The following is a 20,063-nucleotide window of genomic DNA, read 5'->3' on the forward strand; positions in this document are numbered from 1 at the left end:
TCTCTCATAATTGACTTACTTATTTCTAAAACACACACACGAGAAAATTTGATGGTCCTAATTAATAATTTTTAACTCTCCAAACCCATATATTACTAAATCAGGTGCCCAACCTCAGGCAAATTATCTACATTTGGGAGGGGTAGTTTTAGAAAAGGAAAGAATCCATCCCAGTAGTATAAGCAAAAATAAAATTTATTATAGGATATAAAATGGCCCTAATCACTAAGAGGGGTGCCTGGTTGGCTTAGTCACTAGAGCATACAATTCTTGATCTCAGGATTGTGAGCTTGAGCACCATGATGGTTGTAGAGATTACTTTAAAAAATAAATAATCATTGAGAAGGCCCAAGAGGCAGACTCTAGAAGGCTAGGCTTCCCGCCCCCCCAAAAAAATACCTCTTCCTAGGGTACCAAAGCAACTGATACTCCTTCTACTATCAAGAAACCAGATGTTGGGGCTGGGAACTGCCAAATCTAGAACCATTTTGTCTCTGTCACCATCTGTAACAGCAGAATGGTGATAGCCTTCTTCTCTGTGCCTTCCTCCCCTTAACTCAGTTCCAAATTCAAGTCTCACCCAAACCCATTTGATTGACAGAACTTAAAGCACATATAGAAACTCTACTGAAATTTGCCTGGGTCATGTAGCCTTTAGTATTCCAGCTTTTGTTGATTAGGAAGGTCCACTAAATGGTAGTTGGCATAGATACTGATTTCAGCAATTCAGAATATGACAGATACCTTGACTGACCTATATCTTACAATGCTTAAAAATCTCCAGTCACAGGAAAACCCAGAGCCTTCCTCCTCCCAGTTTCTTATCCTAGAGTCCAAACTTTCTTCAATTACCTACTTTTCCATGTATTCATTCTCTCAAGACCAACTTCCCTGAATGGTCTTTGCAAGTTTTCTTTCTTGACAAAATTTCACCAGTCCCAAGTGGTAAATTCCCTGATATCTTAAATACCATCTAGCCCTGGGATGCCTGGGTGGCTCAGTGGTTGAGTGTCTGCCTTTAGCTTAGGTCGTGACCTTGGGGTCCTGGGATTGAGTCCCACATCAGGTACCCCATGTGGACCCTGTTTCTTCATTTGCCTCTATCTCTGCATCTCTCATGAGTAAATAAATAAAATTTTAAAATACCATCCAGCCCTAAAGAGTAGACATACTACCATAATGCATTACAATTATTCTCATTCATCATTAAAACATTACTTGTTGTAATTATTGTATTTAAGAACCACCCCTCTACAAGACTTATTATTATTCCCTTTAGAACTTCCTCTCTGATACTTTGTTTTCTCTGAAACTCACTTCAACTTAATACTCTGATACAGTGCTCTTCTTGAAGATAGGTTTCCCTTCTCCTTCTCAATAAGAGGCTTTTTTCCCCCCTTCCAATACTCACAAAAAGAGGAAGCAAATAAGTAGAGTAAGAAAGGCAAGGAAGCTCAGTAAGTCTCCTCTTTTTTTTAATAAATTAATTTTTATTGGTGTTCAACTTACCAACATACAGAATAACACCCAGTGCTCATCCCGTCAAGTGTCCCCCTCAGTGCCCATCACCCACTCACCCCCACCCCCGCCCTCCTCCCCTTCCACCACCCCTAGTTCATTTCCCAGAGTTAGGAGTCTTTATGTTCTGTCTCCCTTTCTGACATTTCCCACACATTTCTTCTCCCTTCCCTTATATTCCCTTTCACTATTATTTATATTCACCAAATGAATGAGAACATACACTGTTTGTCCTTCTCCGATTGACAGTAAGTCTCCTCTGCTTCTCCTTGATATTTTTTAACTGATTCTTCCCTTTCTCAAAATCACAGCTCCTTTGAAATGCATGTCATCGGACTCTCCCACTCCATGTCCTTCCTACTTGTCCCCACCTTCTGACATTCTACTTGTGATATTCCTCATTCAGTGAGATTTTTGGTTCCTGGTTTACTGTCTTCCTATCCACAAATGATATTCTCACCATGCTTAGCTACACTAAAAGTCAGGATATGCTCCATCTACCACAATGGCCTTTTATCTCTTTGCTTCCTTTGTCTCACTGGTCTTTTCTTCCACCTACTTCAGGTACCAAAGCACATGGTTGTACAAAAGACCTGCTCTGAAAACAGCACCTCCTATCTGACTATCACATCTAAACTTTCCAAGTCACTTATTCTAAAATTATCAGTTCAACAATTTTCTGATCACCGAGGCCTCTTCTCTACCACATCAGATTTTTCACAATGCACCGTCTTCTTATATCCACATCCTTCTTGCTCAGACAACATTCATTTCATTTTCTCCCATTCTGTCAGTTGCACAGCAAAGGAAACCATCAAGAAATGAAAAGGCAAGCTATAGAATGGGAGAAAACATTTGCAAGCCACATATCTGATAAGAGTTAATATCCAAAATATATGAAGAGCTAATACAACTCAAGAGCAAAACCAAACATGATGAAAAAAAAATGGGCAGAGGATCTGAATGGACATTTCTTCAAAGATGGCGCACAAATGGCCAACAGGTACATGTAAAGGTGTTCAATATCACTAATCACTAGGGAAATGCAAATAAAAACCATCATGAGATAGCATTTCGCATCTGTCAGAATGGCTAGTATCAAAAGATTTAAAAAATAACAACTGCTGGCAAGGAAGTAGAGACAAAGGAAACTGTGCATTTTTAATGGAAATATAAATTGGTGCGGCCACTACGAAAAACAGTATCAAGATTAGTCAAAAAACTAAAAACAGAAATACTACTGTATGATCCAGCAATTCCACTTCTGGGTATTTGTCAGAAGGAAATAAAATTAGTATCTCAAAAGGATTATGTGCACTTCCATGTTCATTGCAGCATTATTTGCAAAAATTAAGATGTGGAAGCAACATAAGTGTTCAAGTGATAAATGGATTAAGAAAATGTAAAAAAAAAAGAAAGAAAGAAAATGCGGTGTATGTATACAATGGGATATTATTCAGCCATAAAAAAAGGGTAAAATCTTGCCATTGGCAAAAACATGGATAAACCTTGATGATATTATGCTAAGTGAAATAAGTTGGACAGAAACAGATAAATACTGCATGACCTCACTTATATGTGGAATCTAAAATAAAAATTTGAAAAAAAAAAAAAGAAAGCAAAAAACTGAGTTCATGGATATAGATAACAGATTGGTGGTTATTACCTTAGCCAGAGATCAGGAGGTAGGTGAAATGAGTGAAAGCGATAAAAGAGTACAAATTCCAGTTGTAAAAGGATTCAGCCATGGGAAAGTAATGTACAGTATAGTGACTGTAGTTAATAATACTGTATTGCATATTTAAAAGTAGTAGGAAAGTAGATCTTGAAAGTTTACATACTAAGAAAAAAAACTGTAACTATGTATGGTGATGGGTGTTAACCAGACTTATTGTGTTGATCATTTTATGATATATGCGAATATTGAATCATTATGTTGTATACCTGAAATTAACATAATGTTATGTCAATTATAAATCTATTTTAAAAAAATTTTTTAGAAACTCAACTTTGTAGTTGAACAACACTGGTTCATTCAGCAGGACCTGCCAGTTATATTTCCAAAATATATATGAAATTGGGTAACTCCTCTAACCCTTATAAAGTCCATCTCTACCTCTTTCCTAAACCAATGCAGCAATAATTCTTTTGGCCTCTGCTCCTCTTCCTACTTCCCTCCTGAGCAAGAGTGACCTTTCTTCGGGGTTTAGGGCTATCACATTACTTTTCTGCCTCAAATCTTAAATGGAATACACTTATACTTAAAGCCCAAACGTTTTGGTACAACTCCCAAATTGTTCTTTGTATAATCTGAAGGTCTCTCTCTGAACACAATCCCTCCCTCCACTTTCTTTATCACATCATTCAAGTCACAATCACCTTACTTCTGCCCTTTAAATACTAGAAGATCATTCCATTTGAAGGGTCTTTTTTATAATGTTATATTTCTATTTATATCTTGAATATGTTAAATTTTTGCCTCTCCTCTATACTGCAAATATCTTTTACCAACATATCATTTTTTATTAACTTTGTTTTTCTTTTCATCAAATGGAAAAATACAATGCTTACATAATGAAATCTCAGTATTTCTTAATGATAACTTGTCTTTGAGCACTGCAAAAGTCCAATGTTATTTGCCTCAATTTATTCTAGTATTTGATAGCTAAATATTTAATATTTGGGTATTTATTTTGATCTATGATGATAAGTAAATATCTTACTGTATTTTCCAATTGAAAATGATCTCAACATAATTTACTAGAGTCAGCTAAGTGATGCTGCATTATTATAGCATAACTTGAACATTCATTAAAAATTTCTATTAAAGAAGTTCAAATTGACTAAGATTGTTGAGGATTCATGACAGTGCTGTGATAGCAAATAATTTGCACAATTTGCTCCCTTTTCATGAACTGAACATTATATTATACATATAGCCCATAATAGTTACTTAAGAGCATGTCCTGGACATGTCAATTTAAGTATTTGATGGCCACATCATATTCTAATGTGTGTGCGTGTGTGTATACAGCAATGTACACTCACTTGACGATGATAATTTAAGATGTTTTCCTTTTTTTTAATTTATAATATTGTTCTGTAAATCCATATTTTTTCCAATTATTTCCTTTTTTAGAAAAGATTTTATTTATTTATTTGAGAAAGAGAGATTGACAGCATTAGTGGGAGGGGGTGGGAGGGAGAAAGAATCTCAAATTCCACACTGAGTGTGGAGCCTGACTTGGGGCTCGATCCCAGGACCCTAGGATCATGACCTGAGCTAAAAACAAGAGTTGGAAGCTTTGTGCCACCCAGGCACCCCTTCAATCATTTTAACAGATATTTCAGTGTGGATTTTCTGAAATAAAAGGCTTGCTATTCTTCAAGTTGTATATATACTGTCAGGTGACCCCTCAGAAAGTCCCATCAATTTATCCTGCAACAAAGAGTTCATGTAAATTTTCATTTGCTCACAGACTTGGAACATATTTGTGCACTGGGGCATATATTTGCTAATGAATTTAATGATATCTTCATTGTTATTGATTGATGATTTTGCCTATCATAAATTGCCTAATTATTGTTGGTCTTGTTTATATTGTCATATTTTAATTTATATCATGGACATAATTAAAATTTTGTCTCTCATCTGAATTGCAAATATCTTTAAACAGTATATCACTGGTTTATTAACTTTGTTTCTGTTTCTTTGTCAAAAAGAAAATAATAATGTTTATATAATGAAATCTTTTTTTCTGAGTGATTCTTGCTTTTAAGCACTACAAGAGTAAAATTTATTCACCTTTTATATTTCAGTATTTGAATAGCTAGATATTTAATACCTGGGTGTTCATTTTGATCTATGGTAATAAGTAAATATCTTACCTAAGTATTTTTCCAAATTTAAAATTACTTCAATATTATTTACAAAACAATCTATTTTTTAGTCGCCTTGAATTCCTTGTCAATTTTTTTCATTAATATTTTAATTGCATGTTAGAAGTTGACATGTTAACAGCAAGTTTCATATTATTATTCTTCTTTACCATAATTTTCCTTATTTATTCTTTTAATGTACAGGTTTATTCTTCAAATGAAATTGGAAATTATTTGGTCATATTCCAAAAAAATATGCCATTCTGTAGGGAGTGAGTGGTAGGGGGATTCTAATAAATCCATAAAAATATTTTGAGAGAAATGACCTCTTTACAATATTAAGATATCTCATGCAAAGGAGTTGTTAATGCCATTTATTTACATCTTTTTAAGTTTCCCTCATGAAGTATTATATTATTATATTATAAATAGTATTATCTATTTAACAAAGTTCTTGTATATGTCTAGTAGAGCTTATTCTTGGGCATATTATGCTTCTTTAATATTTTGATAGCAAGAGTATTTTATTTCCATCTGGTTATTGCTGAATTTTAAAAGTAAGCTCCTGAATCATACATATTTATAATCTGACCAGGTATATGAATCAACTGGTAGTATTTCTAATATCTTTATTGATTTGGGGAGATTTTTGGATTGAAACAATAATTTGCAAATAATAATAAACATAACTCTTTATTTCCAACATCTATTTTTTTCCAGTATACTTCAAGAACAATGTTAAACAATAATGACGATTTCCATTCCAGAACCTTATTAATTTTATTTTATTTTTAAAAATTTTTAAGTAATATCTGTGCCCAACATGGAGCTCAAACTCACCTCATCAAGATCAAAAGTTGCATGCTCTCTGCTAACTGAGTCAGCTAGGCACATTCCAGAAACTTGTAAATAGTATTGGTAATAATAACCACTATATTGTTTGATTGTAATAGTAATGGATTTTATGATTCCCCACTAAGCATAATGCAAATATATACTGTACATTAGCTTCAAAAGTGGACTCCAATTTAAAAAAGTGATAAAACTGTATGGAAAGCTAGATAGAGAAAGACACAGATACAGAGAAGTTAATATAAGTTTACATAGAGATATATTTCAAATTACTTAACTGAACAGTTCTTCTTGGTCATTATTCTTATTAGCTATGATTGTATTCACTTCTATTTGCCTATGTAATTTTTACTCTTCTTGAAATTCCCTAGCTTCAGAATTTATCATTACTCTTCCCACAATCTTGGTACACTTCTCTCAAGTTGTTCCTAATTGACAGGCTCATCTATCTAATCACTTCAAAATTTCTCTGATTGACCCCAAATCTCTTGATCTAGCTTTGGTATCTCTTCTTACTTCTATCTTATATTTTGAGTCCCTGCTCTTATCTTACTTCCAACTAAAAACCAACTTAAAATCAGTACTCCCAAACCTGGACTTACTCTCTTCCTTATAACCCAGAGCCTCCAGCCTTTTACTCTTCTTAAAGTCATAATTGTCCCATTAATTAATCAGACAAAAACCTATAATATTTCCTTCAACTAATCCTTTCCTCATTTTCTCCCCACTCCTCATTTGCCAGTGTTTGTGGATTGTGCTTCTCCATGGCCTCTCCATCTTCTTCTCATACCTACTACACATCTGATGAACTTGCATCTTGTCTCCTACGTATTGCTATCCATGTGAAATTCTGCTTGACTCTGCTTGACTCTGCTGTCCAATCTGCTAGGAGAATTGCACTGAATTTCTAGAGAAACATTAACACATGCTCAATACCCAGAGCAGAATAGTCCTAATGATAAATCATGACATATAAAAAGATCAAATAACTTAGAATTTTTAGATTTCAAAAGAGTTAGAGAAACGTTAACTATGCTTAAATGCTTAAACGGTTCTCATTTGAAAAAGAGAGTCCTTTTGAATAGCTTCCAAAAGGCATAAACTCCTCTAACTTGTAAAAGTGCCAGGCTTGTTGTTTGGAACTTAAAATATGGGGGAAAAAAACATTTTTAATAAGCCTTCCAACAATAGTCATATGAGAACAACTGCTAATAGGCATTAAGAGTTTTCCACCAGACACTATGCTATACTTTAAGTACATCATCTCTTTTAATCTCCTTAACCATTCTGAAGTAAGTTACTAAAAAAAAAGAAAAAGTATTATTACTAACTCTGTATTACAAAGGAACTGAAGCATAGAAAAAGCTCTCTGAGCTAGCAAAGGTAGAAGAGATAGACCCATTTGGTCTGATCCATAGCAATAGCTATTAACCATTACTTTGCTGTGGTTGTTTTAAAGGATCCAGACAGCTGCTTTTAGAAGACTATAAAAAAAGAAACCATGCGTTAATATGAAATGGTAAAGATGATCCTTGAAATTTCTTCTCGTATTTTTAAAGATTTTTCTTATTCACGAGAGACACAGAGAAAGAAAGAGGCAGAGACACAGGCAGAGGGAGAAGCAGGCTCCATGCAGGGAGCCCAATGTGGGACTCGATCCCAGGTCTCCGGGATCAGGCCCTGGGCCGAAGTCAGTGCTAAATCGCTGAGCCACCCGGGCTGCCCTTATCTCAACTTTAACACTCTCTACTCTTGTGTTCTTTGGGAAAGATAAACCCATGTCTTTAGCCAACATTCTCCCAGGATTCCAACTTCCATCTGTTCTGATCCTCAGTGTCTGAGAAGTAAAGTATCATATAATAGAGTCTGAAAGTTGGAGGAAGCAGGGGAAGGACATAAAGCCTTGCTGACAGAAATACACACTTTGCTTAGGATGATCATTGTTTCCCCTTTCAACATGGGGTTCAAAAACTATTCTCCACTTTAACCTCTAACTCTCTCTCTCTCTCTCTCTTTCTCTCTCCCTTTCTCTTTCTCTGCTTATCCCAGTCTGCCGTAGTCTGTGCTTTATCTGTACAGTTCATGATATGTAATGAAACTGATGGCATACTGTGTATAGTAGGTTATGTATTATTTTATAGATTATGCATTATATAGTTATCTATTATAAAACATAATTTATACTTTATAGATCATTATACTACATAACCATTAAAAAGCAGAGTCAAAGAAACTATATTTCTGGTTACATGATAGTATTAAAGTATGTTGAAAACAACATAAATGATTTTCATCCTTTCTATATGCTCTAAGAAAAAGCTATGTTATTTTAAAAAAGACTCAGTGACCAATTGATAACACTTGGAATCTTCCTGCATCCTGGAAAATCTGAAATTCACACATGGAGTATGTGAAATAACAAAACTGGCTACAATAATTTTATAGGACTTTTAGGACCTTAGAATATCTGTTAGCTCTAATGCTCTCTGAGGTTTGCAAAAATAAAGCAATGAATAGAATAAAAAATGAAACATCACTTTCATTTTCAACAGTGACTTCAAGCAGGAAAAATATCCTAATTATTTCTAATTTTAATTTTCTACATTAGCAATTTATTTTGATATCACCACCTGTTATATGGGGCAATTTGCCAAAATGTGCATTGGCTATAGTGGTTCTGAGGAGTAAAAGATTAGTTTTGGAATAAGCAAGAATTCACATTGAAACTCTGACAGGCATAGGTTAGAAGGGAAAGTGTGCCATGCCGAGGAAAAATCTGAGCACAGGCACAGAGAGGGAAATAATAGTCCTGTGTATGAAAAGATGAAAATACTGAAGCATCTAAAGCAGAGTGTTAAAGAATATATGGAATTAACAGTAAATAAGCTTAAGCAGGAAGTGTGTGTGTGTGTGTATGTTCCAGTGGGGAGGGAGAGAGTGTACCAGGGATAATAATTTATAGAGGAATGTGAAACAACATTACTAAATTTACCTTTTTTAGGGCATCCTAAGGAGCTACTGAAGATAGAACCAGGATCTTGAATCAACCCAATCATGCAAAAACAGTTGATTTTCAAATATACCAGAACACTTAGAAACTAATATGCATAATTTGTCAGTGGCTTTGGGGAAGTATTTTAGTCTCGAAAATACCCATAAAAGGAAATATTCTCTAAAATATTTTCCACCTCACTGTTTTCAAAGGATATTGCATAAATCAAAATATATATCTTTAATTGCAATAATACATACTCAATATTCCATTGGTTACAATTGTTTAGTTTCTGTTTGGTCATTATTTACTCACAATGTCCTGAAAAATGTAATAAGATTAAGAATGCTTTTAAATTCAGATTGGTATATTTTCCTCTTGCTTTATTTTATGGAGATATTAAAAAATTCATACTTGTGTAACCCTAAATTAGTTTACCAATAAAACATCTAGAGAGTCAAAAGTATATATGATTTCCCTAAGCACTAGACTTTGCTCCTCTATTATAAATCAGTTAAAATGTGTTTTAATACTACATTTAGTGTGACTGTCTTATACCAATTATGTAAGGCTTTTAATCCATTTTCATTACTTTTTCTAAAATATATGATATAAGCTTTGACAAATAAGTATGAAGTAACAGCATACAGGCATAACAAATTATTTGTGTTAAAATGACTAGTGATTTAATCCAGCTAATTATGTTTTTCTAATCTTTACCTAGCATTCAAAAACACCTATGTCATATTATTCACAATTTTATATAAGATACCTTCCTCAGCCTTTCTCTTCAGAGTGCAAGATGCTAAGGAAAAAAAAAAGGAAAAACAAAAGATAGTTAATAAGTAGCAAGGAGAGCAGTCTATGAATCACAGAACAAGTTGTCTATCAATTCATATTGGCAATCACCATTTAATCCAAATCACCAGGAATGGAGAAGCGCAAAACAGGGATAAAGTCCTGGAATCTATTCCACTTCTTCATGATATTCCATGTCTCTTGGCAGACAGCCTGTTTTGACCCTACAATGGGAGAAACTAAATATCAATGAGGAAGCACCTGCCTTAGCCAGTAACTTTGACCTACATATTGCCTCAATTTGTGCAGCAACTTTCTTTCAAAGCTCTGTGAACTATTCACATATGCTGTCTCATCTATTTCTGTAACACCCATTGAGCTAGATGAAGACTAATGTTATCACTATTTTCCAAATGGAAAATGTGAAGTGCAAAGGGATGATATGGTAAATCAGAAAAACTAGTATTCAGGTTATAACACAAGCAGCCTTTTGGTATTGAATCTATCTTCTTTGTAATGTTTACTAGACAGGGGTTCTTTGTAGTAACATAGATGATTCATCACACATACATATTTCAACACCCTGTTGGAGGACAAAAGTGTTATAAGAGTTATGATGGATAATCTGATAAGTCTTACATTGAGTATGATGCTTGTGATGTTTACCAAATGCTACAAAAAAATTCAAATAGTAAGACAGATCTTACATGGGTTTTTGCAACAAAAATTTATTTTTGCATAAAACAATAAATATCAATACATGAAAGGAACCTATTGTCAGAAATAAAACATGGTTTAGGGTCAATTTCAATAACTTCAAGGTATTATAGAGATGCACTTACAGTGATCAATATACATTTTTCTTGCTCAAGAGGCTTTTATGCTGATGCACTCATTTTCAACAAGGGAAAATATGTTCTACTATAAAAACAAAGGGAAATTGGTTGATTTATGTGACTGCAGTAATGTTTCACATTTTAACTTCTGATGTTTCAGGGCAGTAGAATTATCCTTCACCTTTCACAATCTTTTAAATGTAAATCATAAAGCCATTATCAAACCACAAAGAACTACATGAATATCTGATATAGGACATTACAGACCTGATAATTATCACTTTGGTGGCATATCTGTGGAGTTTAAGAAGCAATTTGGTGTTAAATTCGGTGTTATCTTCCCAAGAAAATGAAAAATATCCATTTAAAAATGCATAGAAAAGCCATGCATGCTAAGAGTATTGATGTGTACATGAAGTGATAAAAAAATAGTAATCTTTTTACTACAACATGGTGTTTTGGAACATCGAAAAATATATTACCATAAAATAGGTAAAATTTGCAATTTACATTTACCAAAATATTATCCTTTCCAACCTATAGGAATGTAATAAAAAATAGTAGAGGTCGTATTTTCTCAGTGATGGTGAAAAAGAGTCATTAATTTATTTCACTCATCCTTTTTTTTTTTTTAATTCACAATCAAATACATTCCCAATTTTCTGGAGTTCTCTAATACAATACTTGAATGTATAGCTAGTATTTCATATGACCCTTCCAATGTCCTTTTCAGACCTTCAGAATAGCATTTTCAAATGCCCACCAAAGAGATCATCCTGTCTTCAGGAATGATAAAATATGTCTCAAGTTACTGTGGTGTGGTTTTACATTAGGAGAATATCAGCTGACAGTTTATATAATTTGCACCTGAGAGAGAGTGAATTTTTTTATTCTTTGTCTATTCAGCCATCCTATATCTTTGAAAAACATAAAGTTCTTTGTGCCATTTCTTCAAATACTAATCCTTGAAATTCTAACACTAGGGGATTCAGATACAGTTCTAGGGTAATGCCCTGTGTATTCTATATAGACGTGAGATCTTTCATCTTTTGCTGATATAAGCTACCAAAGATAAAAATAGGTCATTTAGGTAGAGAATCCTAGAAGTATGCAAGGCAGAGGTGTAAAATCATGAAATATAAGACAAGGGGCAAAGAAATTTGAGGAAGGAACTTCCTGGATAATCTTTTAACTTGATATTGTCTGTTATACACGGTAGATGCTTTGACAATAAAGCAAGTTCAGACTTATCTAATTACAATACCCAAATACAGGTTAATCAGTGACTGTGATATATAAATTTAATAAAGAATGAAATGACCTACTTCTGTGTGTGCTGAGGGCATTTAATTTTTCATGAGTGCTCCACATGACTCTATCTTCACAGTGTCCTAGTCTTTCCTATCTGTTGCTCCTTCAAAGATATAAACGCAAGTAAAATGTGATGTAATAAAGGTCAAGATGGAAACAGTTAGGGGGTGGAAACCTATCTTCAATTGGCTTATCCAAAAGCAGAAAAAGCTTCTCTTTGCTCACCTAGTAACATTGTAGGAAAAAAATATATATAATACTGCATGATGTCATTGGTTAAGGGAACAAAAGACAAATTATTTCTTGTGTCTGTGATTTGCATATTAGGCTATGATGTGGTGTATAAAAAATATTTAGTGGACCATCCATCCTTTGAGGGCCAAGGTAGTCTTATTTACTTTGCAATCCCAGTACCTAGCAAAATACTAATCTTAAGAGGAACATAATGATTTCCTGCTACTGAAAAACAGTTCATGAGCTCTGACTTTAGGAAAAAATATATATATATATTATTTCAGCATTTCAATAGAGGCCACATAATACTAGGAGTCAGAAGAATACTAAAGTAGTAGAATATTAGGAGCCCATTTCTGTCACTTTTCAAGCATGGTTTATTGAACAAATTTCCTATCTGTACTGTAAAGACAATGTTACCAACCTTTTTTACCTCATGGCATTTCTGTCAGGTTTAAAAAATATAACATGAGAAAAATGCTTTCTAAGAGATGCAAAGAGAAATACAAATATAAATTAATATCATCTGTCCATATCTAAAATACCATATCTAGTGTATTTCCAGAAGCGTAATTCAAAGCACTGATAAAGTATTTAATACATTTTAATATATCTAATTGTCATGACTTTTAAGCTTTATAAAATTTGAATTTGCTTACATATTATATAATTTAGCCTATGTTATAAAAACTATATCTTATATAATTACGTTAATTTTAAAACTGACTTTCAAAAAGTAACATTTCTTGAAATTATTTTTTGAGAACTAGAATCTTTCTCTAAAAATATAAATTTTAGTAACTACTGATACACAACACTAGGAGAACTATAAACTAGAGGTTTGTTAAGTCAGATATTTTTAATGTCTTTTTTCATTTAGCTAGAGAAAGAAATTAGAATATCATACGAAATGTTCAAAGTTTATTTTTTCTTCACTAAATGGGTCTCATCATTCAACCCATCAAAAATATATTTATCCCTAAGCAATTCTATGTATATCTAAAAATTCTAAATGAAGTGTAAAAAACTCATAAATAAATAAATAAATAAATAAATAAATAAAATAGAGTTATCCACACAGGCCTGGCTCTTGACTGAGATAAACCCCAAACTTGGGTAAATAGAATAATCCTAGTGCCGACGATTGTGCTGGGATAGCAGGTGGAGGGTAGCATGTGCAAATCTGGACTGGAGTTCTTTAAGAATTACACATTATTAAGGACAGATTCTGGATCTAATCAGAACACCTTGGTTTATGCCTAGAAATAAAGAAATGAGATTCAGAAAAAGAAAAATCCTGTCTTCTTCTTTACCTCAATGCTGGTAGTTTTAAAGTGTCATATGATTAAATGAAAACAAAACAACATATCTGAACAAGACATGCTGAAAACCATGTAATTCCACCATCATAAGATGATAGATTACATGAAGAGAGAGTAACTCTCCCCAACTACAATTATAGACTTAAGGAGCCTGACTAGTGAGGGGCACCTCCTACTTAAGACACTGAGCACCTTTTATCCATCTGGCCTAAACAATGGAACTGGTTCTGAGGGGCCCAAAGGCCATAGCAAATGCCCATAGTGAGGATGATTGTGGGAGATCAATGAAATAAGCCCCTTTCAGACTAAGAGTTTGGGATGAAAAGAGAGCTTATTGTTAACTCTTGTGATCTTACAGCAGAGAATGTATTAAAACAAAATTCCTAAATTCTAATGAAAGTAAACTGGAGTTCCTTGAAGTCACTGAGCCAGATGCTTTTTTCCATTTTTATTACAAACTCCACAAGCAAGTCCTTATTGCTTCCCATCCAGAATGCTTGCAATGTCTTTCAACCAGTTTCTTTGTTTCCAATATTTCTCTAACTCATCAGATAAACCATTTTTTATAATATTCACAAAGGAAGTTCCAACGTAATTCTCCAACTCATTAAACTACAATGGCTCCCAATTTTCATCAAAATTTCATATGAATTCCCTACCTCTAAAATATTTTCGGACATTTTTTTTCCATTACTGTCCTATTTATATCCTAAACTCCAGCAATATTTAGACTATTCATTCCTAAATATGATTTGCTCAGCCTCATTTTGTTGTTTTCTTCATATTGTCCTTTTATTCTAAAATGTCTACTCTTGGGACACCTGGCTGGCTCAATCAGTAGAGTGAATGACTCTTGATTTTGGAGTTCAAGCCCTATGTTGGATGTAGAGATTACTTAAAAATAAAAATCTTTAAAAATAAAGTAAAATAAAATGCCTACTTTCTTACTTTAAACCACTCAAATCCTACCAATTCTTCAAGGACTGTCTCAGATGCATTCTTCTTTCTGATGTTTTTTGGATTCTTAACTAGATCTTATCTTTCTCTCATTAACCCTATGGTCTCCTATTGCACCATCCACAATCTGCTTTGATGAATTCATTTGTGAGGTTGTCATAGTTCCCAAAAATATAACTATTTTCTTTAAACAAAAATTATGCTATCCTTTAATCACTCACAGTACAGCACATAGTATATTATAATACTCAGGAAAATCTCCTTAAATCATTAAAGTTACTTAAAGAATTAGACTTACTTACTTAAAGAATTTCAACTTAAATTTCTACAGCATTTGTTAATTTCTAATACTGGACTCAAAATCTTGACATCTGAGTAACTGCATTTTTTGGCTTATACAGTTTCAGATATATTATGTATACTAGCCAATAGAGAATGCAGCGAACATACAAGTTTTGTCTGTCCTTTAAAATAATTCATAACAATGGAGATATTTTAAGGAAATATCATGGTACATCTAAATGTTCATGGTACATCTCAATGATCAGAAGCCAATATGGCTTGCTGACCTTAACAAAATACAATTACTAGAAAGTAATGGGTTCCATTTTCATCACAAAACAAAATAATGCTTTTCTGAGTCCTAAAACCATAAAAATATTAACATGCTACCCTTTTTTACTTGCCATTTGGGAGCAATTTTTAACTATTGATGAATTGTTTCCTAAAGGAACTGCAATAATGCAATTCCTAGATTATATGCAATATTAAGAATAACCCAAAGGAGTCTTAATTCAGTATATGTTGAAAAGTGAATAAAAAAGATCTCACTTTCAATATATCAAAACTGAAAATGACAAAAATAAAAATGGACCAAAAAATAAAAAATAAAAATGAACCCAAATCCTACAGCTTGAAAGAAATCAGATCACTTTGGTATAATTACGCAATAGGTCTTTAATTATATACTGGGACATACAGTTCTTAGAGTCCCAAAATATATTATAGTTAATTGTGGCCTAGAAGAAGTTTCATATTTCAGTGTCTCAGGAATCATATCTATAAAGCTAATGTTTCATGAAGGATTACAAAATTCTCCTTTGGCTCCCAAATTATATTATTATACTATTTTATTTCCCCTCTTCAAGTACAGATCTCATACCTGATCAACAGCACTGTCTGTCCTTTCTCTGTATTAAGCTATTTGCCTTTATGGCTTCTAGAACAACAGGAGACTCCATGGGGAGAAAGTGCATTAGACACAGGGATATATCTCTGGATGAGCCCATCACTGGAAGAACAATCACAATATAGTGACAATTTTTTGGTACTTTTAAAAAATGAGTATAACCTTTAATCTAGAAGAATTCTTAAAACATTTAATTTCAGAGAAGTTGGCATCACTGGCGATTCATACAGGTCTACCATTGAGTGAATGCAATGAAGCTCATTATAGTGAATGTCCTGAATCCAGTTTTGCTTAGTTTTATTAAAAACCATTACACAGTAATCCTGAATTAATTTTATAACAATCATCATAATATTTTTAAAAAATCTAGTAACATTTAAGAAGAGTGAAAGCCATTGGAAATAACTGAACTTAGAGGCATGGCAAACCAAGATAATGTAAAACATCACTCAACAATAATTTAGTAGGACTGATAATTTTGAAATAAGACTGTAGGAGATGGCATTAGTTTTTATTTCTTCACATTCCCATCTCTAGGAAAAAAAGTGTAATTCAGTCACTTTAAATGATATCTAAGAGCTGTTCATTCGAATTGCTAGGTATAAGACATGGAAAAAATTATACAGACATATTAGAAAGAAGGAGTTTCTGGGCACCTGGGTGGCTCGGTGGGTTAAGTGTCTGCCTTCAGCTCAGGTCATGATTCCAGGGTGCTGGGAATGAGCCTCTGTCAGGCTGCCTGCTCAGTGAGGAGTCTGCGTGTCTCCCTCCCTCTGCCTCCCACCCCTTGTGCTTTCTCTCTCAAATAAATAGATGAGATTCTTAAAAAAGAGAAAACAACATGGTCTGTATCATTATTTTATGGATGCACATACCTAATTCATCTAAATATTTTTCACCTTATAATTTTAAAAAATTTCTTAACTATAGAGGGCAACATTTACAAAAACTTCAGAGAACATTTTGCCTGCTGTTTTTAAACACCTATGTGTTAACTTACACTCATGACATTGCCCCACATAATGTCATAACTGCAATGTTCTTGTGGAATTGGACCTGACCCTAAAAATTGAATTTATAGTGAACTAACACTGACGTCAAGTCTGTTTGCAACAAACGTCAATGGAATTTTTCACAAAACAGCACTGGCCCGCACTAAACGAGTATCTAAAAGTGGTCCTTAATTATTTACAATTATCCACATCTATTTAAAAGTACTCACTAAAGCATTTTATTTATTTTTTAAAGCATTTTAAAATAAGGAAAATCAATATATGTTAAATATTTTTAAAGACTTAAAGAGAATATAAATTCCATCCTCCAAAGTAGTAGAAGAGCCTATAATTAAGGCAGGACACTGGAATATTTTTTTAAATTATAAAATTAATCAAAGTTCTTAGTCGAAGTTCATTTTCATAGCAATTTATTAGATATAGATTTTAGCTGTAAAATTTATATATATTATAATATTGTATCTTTTCTCTTATTAAGTAATTAAATCTGAAAATCTATGTAATATCAACATAGTAATAGTGACCATTTCGTTGTACTCTATTGTTTCAGGCATCGTGCCTAACCTAGTTATTTTGTTATCCACTCCAATCCTGAAAACAAGCCTGAAACCTTGGAATTATTAGCTTCAGTGTACACATAAGATACAGACGTCCAGAAAGACTCTGTTATTTGACCAAGGTGATAGAATTTGAAACCAAATGTGAGTAAAAATCATGATTTTTCACTTTTAACATTTATTAGATTATGAAAGCAATATCCTTAGTCATCTAAATATAGGCATTTTAAAATAAGTAAAGGAAAATCAATACCCATTCTTAAAAGGGATGCAGATAAATATAAAGAAAAAAATTATGTATTTTTTTTACCACTATGAACAATGTGATGTATTTATCTCTAGCCATTTTATTTTGCCTTCCCTAAGAATACAGGAAGATAGATACATATAATATTTTCTTATACTTCAACTTCTCTATTCCCCAAGAACTCCTATATAAAAATGTAACCATAATATTTAATACCTACAGTTCATAGAGTTGTTGTGAGGATTAAATATAAATAATGCAAGTAAATAGTTTATTAGGGGATCCCTGGGTGGCGCAGCGGTTTGGCACCTGCCTTTGGCCCAGGGCGAGATCCTGGAGATCCGGGATCGAATCCCACGTCAGGCTCCCAGTGCATGGAGCCTGCTTCTCCCTCTGCCTCTCTCTCTTTCTCTGTGACTATCATAAATAAATAAAATTTTAAAAAAAATTTAAAAAAATAAAAAAAATAAAGAACCTTGCACAAGATATTACTGTTAAAAATAAAAAAAGTAATGATAGCTTTGAATAAGAAGAGTCTACAAAACATGCTAATTTTTTGTGTGTGATTTCTTACCTCCTCTCAAACATACTTCTTTATTTCAAAAAACTAACTCTTAATCTCGTCACTTCCTACACCAAAATCCAGGTTCAATCCACCATTAAATCTTGATCGACATAGCTTTTTGTGCTCCCTCCTTTTCCCTCTGTGACCTTGCAGTCTGTTCAAAGGCTGTGACCAGGGTGATCCTTTATAATAATAAGCCAGTTCTGCTCAAAATCCTCCTTGGGTTACTATGTTTCACAAGGAAAGTTAAAATCCTTGGGCTGGCCCACAGGGCTTCTCTCTCTAACCTCTTTGCTCACTCACTCCTTTTTAGCCACCTGTCCCTGATGGCTATTTTGTAAACACAGCAAGCTCGCTGCTGTCCCAGAGGTCTTGAACTCACACTTGCTTCAGCCTCATGTCCTCTGGATATCTCCATGACTTACTGTCCTACTCATTTTGGTGTCTCTGAAAATGCCCCCTCAAAAGAGAGAACATATGACTGATCGCCCTTACTAATACACCTACCCTCCACCTTTGATTACAGACTCCTATGGCCCTTGGAATATTTTCCTTCATTGCACTTATCATCACCTGATATTTTATATATTTTTAAATATTTATTTATTCATTTGAGAGAGAGAGCAGAGTGAGAAAGAGAGAGAGCACGAGTCGGGGCGGGGACATAGGGAGAGAGAAAAGCAGGAGAAGCAGGTTTCCCACTGAGCAGGGAGCCACACGTGGGGCTCCATCCCAGAACCCTAGGATCATGCCCTGAGTGGAAGGCATACTGAGTCACCCAAGTGCCCCCAATATTTTATATTTTTATTTGGCCTAATAAATGAACTCATTATAATAAAGATTTTAATCCTTTCACTCATTGTACCCTTTACTGATGCCGTTTGGATAAATATGTATTGAATAAATAAATCAGGGGAAGCTTCTTAAAGATACAGATTTCTGATATACTTTCTGAGGAATAACAGTTGAATTTGAACAGCCCAAAATGATACAAAACAAGTATTCCAAGAAACAGCCCAAAGAAATATACACAGTGGCTAAAAAGATAGTAGAGTCTGTGCAAAGCAAATAATTCAGTTTTATTGCTATATGTAGTGTGAACAGAGAAGAGTAGTCATAGTTGAGACTAGAAGCTGGATCTTATTGGGGTTTGGAGGGTCATGAATATCAGAGAACAAGTTTGAATTTAATTTAATAACCAATGGGGAACCTCTGGAGGTTTTTGACCAGGGAAATCACATAACTGAAGCACTTTAGGAAAATTTATCTTGCAGGACTATAAGTATAGATTTAAAGAGGGAAGACTATAGGTAGAGAGTCCAGAACTTTACATAAGCCCTTGCAAGCTTATTCACCTTAATATTTAATAAATCGGAAGAGACAGATTTTAATTTGTTCTTCCATTTAAACTCAGCAAGTTAAAAATAAAGAGAATAGAGACACATGACATCTTTACATAGAAGATGGAAACAAAAATGGTAAAGAACTAACAAAAGTATCAAAGGAAAAATACCAAGAAAATAAAATATATCTACTTGATATAAACGACTTTTTTAAATGACCAAGAAAACCTGAGTAGACAAATTTATGTCCAATGATTAAATAAATCATAGATCATATATACTAAGATATTCTACTGTAAAAGAAAATTATTTTTTCCTCTTATGTCCTCTCAAAGGGATATGATGCAAATAGCAATGCTGTCAAAGAAATGAGAATCTTCTATTTTATTATCGTACAATTGAATTAGCAGCAAGTAAATGACAAACTATACTGTATGTACTAGACTATAG

At 33.5% G+C, this 20,063-nt stretch overlaps 1 protein-coding gene across 4 annotated transcripts in view; it reads right to left on the reverse strand.

The window, feature by feature from the left end:
- Positions 1-20,063, reverse strand: part of LRFN5 (leucine rich repeat and fibronectin type III domain containing 5) — a 235,858-nt gene that overhangs the window by 194,798 nt on the left and 20,997 nt on the right. The window contains exons 1-2 of one of the 4 annotated variants that reach the window (XM_041757996.1): positions 10,151-10,189; positions 10,014-10,046 (exon numbers count right to left, since the gene is read on the reverse strand). The exons of the other annotated variants lie outside the window; for them this stretch is intronic. The gene's annotated coding sequence lies outside the window, so the exon portion shown is untranslated. Of the gene's footprint in view, positions 1-10,013; positions 10,047-10,150; positions 10,190-20,063 lie in introns of those variants that run through there. 4 annotated transcript variants of the gene reach the window in all.

The sequence above is a fragment of the Vulpes lagopus genome, chromosome 6 (genome assembly GCF_018345385.1).
Source record: "Vulpes lagopus strain Blue_001 chromosome 6, ASM1834538v1, whole genome shotgun sequence".
NCBI lineage: Eukaryota > Metazoa > Chordata > Mammalia > Carnivora > Canidae > Vulpes > Vulpes lagopus.